Source organism: Oncorhynchus tshawytscha, linkage group LG08 (assembly GCF_018296145.1).
Source record: "Oncorhynchus tshawytscha isolate Ot180627B linkage group LG08, Otsh_v2.0, whole genome shotgun sequence".
Classification (NCBI taxonomy): Eukaryota; Metazoa; Chordata; class Actinopteri; order Salmoniformes; family Salmonidae; genus Oncorhynchus; species Oncorhynchus tshawytscha.
Genome location: NC_056436.1, coordinates 4,618,504 through 4,626,003, shown reverse-complemented (window position 1 = coordinate 4,626,003; position 7,500 = coordinate 4,618,504). Strand labels below are relative to the sequence as shown.

At 49.0% G+C, this 7,500-nt stretch overlaps 1 protein-coding gene across 1 annotated transcript in view; it reads left to right on the top strand.

Moving 5' to 3' along the window:
• The window catches only part of LOC112242292 (microtubule-associated protein 2), a 59,820-nt gene that overhangs the window by 2,741 nt on the left and 49,579 nt on the right, over window positions 1-7,500 (top strand).

The following is a 7,500-nucleotide window of genomic DNA, read 5'->3' as shown; positions in this document are numbered from 1 at the left end:
CACTAATCGCTCAGCACTAGTCTGTGTGTGTCTGTGTCTGTGAGTGTGTCTGTGTCTATGAGTGTGTCTGTGAGTGTGTCCTTTTGTGACTGCATTCTTCCGATACACACACCCACACAGACACACTCCCTCCTTCCCCACATTCACCACACACCCTCCCCAGCGGTACATGCAGAGCCACCAGGGTAGGACATCTGTCACATCCACAGTCCCCTCTCATCTCTCTCTCTCTCTCCCTCCCTCTCTCTCTCTCTCTCTCTCTCTCTCTCTCTCTCTCTCTCTCAATTCAATTCAATTCAATTCAAGGGCTTTATTGGCATGGGAAACATGTGTTAACATTGCCAAAGCAAGTGAGGTAGATCATATATAAAGTGAATATATAAAGTGAAATAAACAATAAAAATGAACAGTAAACATTACACATACAGAAGTTTAAAACAATAAAGACTACAAATATCATATTATATATATATATACAGTGTTTTAACAATGTACAAATGGTAAAGGACACAAGGGAAAATAAATAAGCATAGATATGGGTTGTATTTACAATGGTGTGTGTTCTTCACTGGTTGCCCTTTTCTCGTGGCAACAGGTCACAAATCTTGCTGCTGTGATGGCACACTGTGGAATTTCACCCAGTAGATATGGGAGTTTTTCAAAATTGGATTTGTTTTCGAATTTTCTCTCTCTCTATCTCTCTGGTATGCTCTGAGGCAACCTCTCTTTCCTGGGAACAAACAGACACTGACACGCGAACGCAGTAGAGGGTTGGGGGGACGCAGAGGGGGACGTCTGTGTCCCCCCCGCACCCATTTTGGGATACAAACAAATCCCTGTGTTCCTTTCCCTCCCTCCCTCTCTATCTCACCCATGCTCTGCTAACAGGGAAGTGCCCCTCTGTGTCCCTCTCCCTATGCCAGCAGGGTGTTCTCAACCAGGCGGGGGGCATGGTGCCAACCCCATGCCCTTGGAGGAAGGTCACAGCTTGGCAGCAGGGCTCTGTGTTGGTGGTTCATTACTAACTAATAGCTGGGATAGAGGACCATTGTTATGTTCATGTCCCAGTGCTTCTGTGTTTTAAAACATGGACTTATCCAACAGACAACATGAAGCATGTTGCAGAAATGGCCTGTATGGATACCAAACTTTATTGTCCGTTCATGGAAATATATTTTGTGATGCCAACGGTCCATTGAAATACAATGAATATGTGTTCTGTGCCAGGACTTCCACCAACATAGTGTGTGATCTAATGATACAGCGTGTTATACGGTCGATGAGTAGGGGATGACATCATGTGGAATACCAGGTGCTATACATTATTTCTGTACTGAATATTTTGTTGCAGACCATATGACTCACTGTAAATGTTGCGTTTGAAGTAGGACATATTGAGGCTGTTATTGGACTGTCTGTACATCTCACACCTGGCCACTCACACCTGGCCACTCACACCTGGCCACTCACACCTGGCCTCCTACACCTGGCCTCCTACACCTGGCCACTCACACCTGGCCACTCACACCTGGCCTCTCACACCTGGCCTTTCACACCTGGCCACTCACACCTGGCCTCTCACACCTGGCCTCTCACACCTGGCCTCTTACACCTGGCCACTCACACCTGGCATCTGACACCTGGCCTCTCACACCTGGCCACTCACTCCTGGCCTCTAACACCTGGCCTCTCACACCTGGCCACTCACACCTGGCCACTCACACCTGGCCACTCACACCTGGCCTCTCACACCTGGCCTCTCACACCTGGCCACTCACACCTGGCCTCTCACACCTGGCCACTCACACCTGGCCACTTACACCTGGCCACTCACACCTGGCCACTCACACCTGGCCTCTCACACCTGGCCTCCTACACCTGGCATCTCACTACTGGCCACTCACACCAGGCCTCTCACACCTGGCTACTCTCTGAAGTAGAGCTGCCTCCAGGCCCTGTACAGTGTATGTACCTGCTAGTACAGTGTACCTGCTAGTACAGTGTATGTACCTGTTAGTACAGTGTATGTACCTGCTAGTACAGTGTATGTACCTGCTAGTACAGTGTATGTACCTGCTAGTACAGTGTATGTACCTGCTAGTACAGTGTATGTACCTGCTAGTACAGTGTATGTACCTGCTGGTCTTTTATATACCATAATGCGAAGGCTGGATGTGTGTGTGTGTGTGTGTGTGTGTGTGTGTGTGTGTGTGTGTGTGTGTGTGTGTGTGTGTGTGTGTAAGATCACTTGTGGGTGAGTGTTTGTTGTTGTTGTTTGTTGTGTGTGTGCACATCATGTGTGTGTGTGTGTGTGTGTGTGCATGCATGTAAGCGTGCATGCTTGCCTGTGTGTGTGTGTGTCCGTGTGTGGGCAGTGGGTCGCTTGCGTGCTTATACAGTGCCTTTACAAGTGGCCTGTGAGCTGCCTGTCAGAACGATTACGTTTCAATCCATCACCACTCAGATATGTCCCACCAGGCACTATCCTGACGATAGAGGGAGGATTGGGAGAAAGGGCAGAAGGGGAGGAGAGGATAGAAGGCTGTTGATTTATAAGACAAGGAGTGGGATAAGGAGAAGAGACAGGAGTCTGTGGAGTGTGGGGAGTGTGTGGGGAGTGTGTGGGGTGTGTGGGCAGTGTGTGGGAGGTGTGTGGGGAGTGGGTGGAGTGTGGTTTGGTGAGTGTGTGTGGTGTGTGGTGGGTGTGGGGGAGGTGTGTGTGGGAGGGGGAGTGTGGGGAGTGGGTGAGGTGTGTGGGGAGTGTAGGGGGAATGTGGGGGGGGATGTGTAGGTTGTTGAGGAGAGAATAAACTAGGGATGAGGCTGAGTAGGATGGGCTGGGCACATTTGGCTAGGTTGCTGCAGTGTGTGTGCGTGCGTGCGCTCCCGAATCTCGCGTGTTCCAATGACTGAGTCAGCCCCAGTAGACTCATTACAAACAGTAGATCTGATCTCTAAGGGATCTACTGGTGTAGGTAGGTATCCTGTAGATGAATGTAGCTACTGTAGGGATCTACTGGTGTAGGTCTCCTGTAGATGAATGTACCTACTGTAGGGATCTACTGGTGTAGGTCTCCTGTAGATGAATGTAGCTACTGTAGGGATCTACTGGTGTAGGTCTCCTGTAGATGAATGTACCTACTGTAGGGATCTACTGGTGTAGGTCTCCTGTAGATGAATGTAGCTACTGTAGGGATCTACTGGTGTAGGTCTCCTGTAGATGAATGTAGCTACTGTAGGGATCTACTGGTGTAGGTCTCCTGTAGATGAATGTAGCTACTGTAGGGATCTACTGGTGTAGGTCTCCTGTAGGTCTCCTGTAGATGAATGTAGCTACTGTAGGGATCTACTGGTGTAGGTCTACTGTAGGGATCTACTGGTGTAGGTCTCCTGTAGATGAATGTAACTACTGCAGGGATCTACTGGTGTAGGTCTACTGCAGGGATCTACTGGTGTAGGTCTACTGCAGGGATCTACTGGTGTAGGTCTACTGTAGGGATCTACTGGTGTAGGTCTACTGTAGATGAGTGTAACTACTGTAGGGATCTACTGGTGTAGGTCTACTGTAGGGATCTACTGGTGTAGGTCTACTGTAGGGATCTACTGGTGTAGGTCTACTGCAGGGATCTACTGGTGTAGGTCTACTGTAGGGATCTACTGGTATAGGTCTACTGTAGAGATCTACTGGTATAGGTCTACTGTAGGGATCTACTGGTGTAGGTCTCCTATAGATGTGTAGCTGTAACTACAGTATGTCCAGCTGTTGACTTGACCACCTTAAATGTGTTAGCTACAGTGTTGACCATATTGGCCAATGGCCATGGTAGTAGAACATCAATCAGCTCATGCCCAATGGAGCTTCTATGTAGCTTACAGTACTCTATTTTTGTAGTCCATAGTAGATAGACAGACAGCTCCACATTATGTAGACGGACGGACGGACGGACGGACGGACGGACGGACGGACGGACGGACAGACGGACGGACGGACAGACAGACAGACAGACAGACAGACAGACAGACAGACAGACAGACAGACAGACAGACAGACAGACAGACAGACAGACAGACAGACAGACAGACAGACAGACAGACAGACAGACAGACAGACAGCTCCATAGTAGAGACAAACAGACAGCTCCATAGTAGAGACAAACAGACAGCTCCATAGTAGAGACAAACAGACAACTCCATAGTAGAGACAGACAGACATCTCCATTGTAGGTACAGACAGACGGACAGCTCCATAGTAGAGACAGACAGGCAGACAGCTCCGTAGTAGGGAGAGACAGATGACAGCTTCATAGTAGAGACAGACAGGCAGACAGCTCCGTAGTAGGGAGAGACAGATGACAGCTGCGTAGTAGAGACAGACAGGCAGACAGCTCCATAGTAGAGACAGACCGACAGCTCCATATTATGTAGACAGACAGACGGACAGCTCCATATTATGTAGACAGACAGAAGACAGCTCCATATTATGTAGACAGAGAAGGACAGCTCCATATTATGTAGACAGACAGAAGGACAGCTCCATATTATGTAGACAGACAGATGACAGCTCCATATTATGTAGACAGACAGAAGGACAGCTCCATATTATGTAGACAGACAGAAGGACAGCTCCATATTATGTAGACAGACAGATGACAGCTCCATATTATGTAGACAGACAGACGGACAGCTCCATATTATGTAGACAGACAGAAGGACAGCTCCATATTATGTAGACAGACAGATGACAGCTCCATATTATGTAGACAGACAGAAGGACAGCTCCATATTATGTAGACAGAGAAGGACAGCTCCATATTATGTAGACAGAGAAGGACAGCTCCATATTATGTAGACAGACAGATGACAGCTCCATATTATGTAGACAGACAGACGGACAGCTCCATATTATGTAGACAGACAGATGACAGCTCCATATTATGTAGACAGACAGATGACAGCTCCAACAGAGTTGTCCATGTTCTTGTCCATATTCTGTTATAATCTCCACCCGGCACATCCAGAAGAGGACTGGCCACTCCTCCAAGCCTGGTTCCTCTCTAGGTTTCTTCCTAGGTTCCTGCCTAGGTTTTAGGCTGGGTTTCTGTACAGCACTTTGTGACATTGGCTGATGTAAAAAGGGCTTTATAAATACATTTGATTGAATTTGATTGAGTTCAAAGGCAACTTCAAAGGCAACAGTGGATCAATGCAGTTCATTTCTTCACTCCCATTATCATTATCACTCCCTAATGGACAGACATGGACACATCATTATCACCCCCTAATAGACAGACATGGACACATCATTATCACTCCCTAATGGACAGACATGGACACATCATTATCACCCCCTAATGGACAGACATGGACACATCATTATCACCCCCTAATGGAGAGACATGGACACATCATTATCACCCCCTAATGGACAGACATGGACACATCATTATCATCAGTATCACCCCTAATAATGGACAGACATGGACACATCATTATCACCCCTAATGGACAGACATGGACACATCAGTATCACCCCTAATGGAGAGACATGGACACACATCATTATCACCCCCCTCTGCAGTGGTATTTCAACCCCATCACTCTCCTCTCCTCATCCCCCAATCCCCAGTTGATTTAACTCTGACTGGTGGTTTGATGAATTAAACATACACCAGGGTGTGTGTGTGCGTGTGTGTGTGTGTGTGTGTGTGCCTGCTGGAAGCTGGAGTCTGTCCGTAGGGACAAGGGGGTGGGGACAAGGGGGCTGAGGGACATGCCTGCTGGAGTCTGTCCGGGACAAGGGGGCTGAGGGGCTGGACTGAGTTATAGATGAGGGATGCCTGCGGGAAGCTGGAGTCTGTCCGTGGGGACAAGGGGGCTGACTGAGTTATAGATGAGGGATGCCTGCGGGAAGCTGGAGGGAAGCTGGAGTCTGTCCGTGGGGACAAGGGGGCTGACTGAGTTATAGATGAGGGATGCCTGCGGGAAGCTGGAGTCTGTCCGTATGGACAAGGGGGCTGACTGAGTTATAGATGAGGGATGCCTGCGGGAAGCTGGAGTCTGTCCGTAGGGACAAGGGGGCTGACTGAGTTATAGATGAGGGATGCCTGCGGGAAGCTGGAGTCTGTCCGTGGGGACAAGGGGGCTGACTGAGTTATAGATGAGGGATGTGGGCGAAGCGAAGGTTAAGTGAAGGACAGAATGCACAGCCTCTCTGAGTAGATCTCCTATATGATTTACTGTACCTCCAGGTCTAGAGCAACACAGACTTAGTCTGGACTGGACACTTCAGACAGATCTCACTCAATCATTCTTCTGCAAAGGCTATAACTCCTAAACTAATATGTTTATTGCTGTAAAAGCGTTGGTAGAGCATAGCACATGCAACACCAGGGTTGTCGGTTCAATTCCCATGGGGGAACAGTAGGAAAATGTCTGCACTCACAACCTACTGTAAGTGTCTCTGGATAAGAGCGTCTGATAAATGACTCCATGTCAACACTTAAACTAATATGTTTATTGCTGTGTTTTCTCATTCATATAAATGATCAAGCATATCGGTTAGTGCAAATCACTACTCAATGACAACAGATGGAGAGGATGATGATATTGATGATGATGGTGAGGCTAGACGAGTTGAAACCAGTCTAGAGCAAAATATGTCCAGCGAGGGAGCATGTCCCTACAACCATCTGTCTGCTTGTGTTTTCTATACTTAGAGATCTAACACTTAGCAACAGACCAAGACAAGGCTCACTGACAGCTACTGTTGTAACTGACTGACTCTCTCTGTGCCAAAACAATGGCTGCTGTTGCTGTGAGCCTGGAACCTTTCAAGCCATCCCTGAACCAGGCTGGCTGTGGTGCATTCAGTGAAGGGGACATTTTCTGTCTGCTCCTGTGATCTCTGATTGTCATGGCTGCTCTGAGCAGATGTCCCCAAATCTCTCTCTCTCCCCCTTTCCATTCACCTTCCCTCACAATCCCTCAAGCTCTCCCTCAAGCTCTCCCTCAAGCTCTCGCTCCCTCCCATCACAGTTCTTTATTCCTTCCCTCCATTCCCCCGCCTCCCTCCCTGCCTCCCTCCCTCCCTCCCTCCCTCCCTCCCTCCCCCCTCCCTCCCTCCCTCCCTCCCTCCCTCCCTCCCTCCCTCTTTTAGCCAAGCTCCACTACTGCTACTGCTGCAGCACTGCTTTCTGTGTGACCTCATCTTACCTTCCCTCTCCCCTCTCTCCTCCCTCAACACCCCCTCTCTCTCTCTCTCTCCCTCTCCTTCCCCATCTCTCTTTATCCCCCTTTCACTTTCTCCCCTCCCTCCCTCCCCCTGCTCTCCTTCCCCCTCTCTCACTCTCCTTCCCCCATCCCTCTTTCCTTCCCCATCTATCTTTACTCCCCTCTCTCTCCCCCTCTCTCTCTCTTCCTCTCTCTCTCCTCTCTCTGCAAACTCCTTCCCAAACTCTCTACACCCCCCACCCCCCACCTCCTCTCTCCTCATCCCCTGTG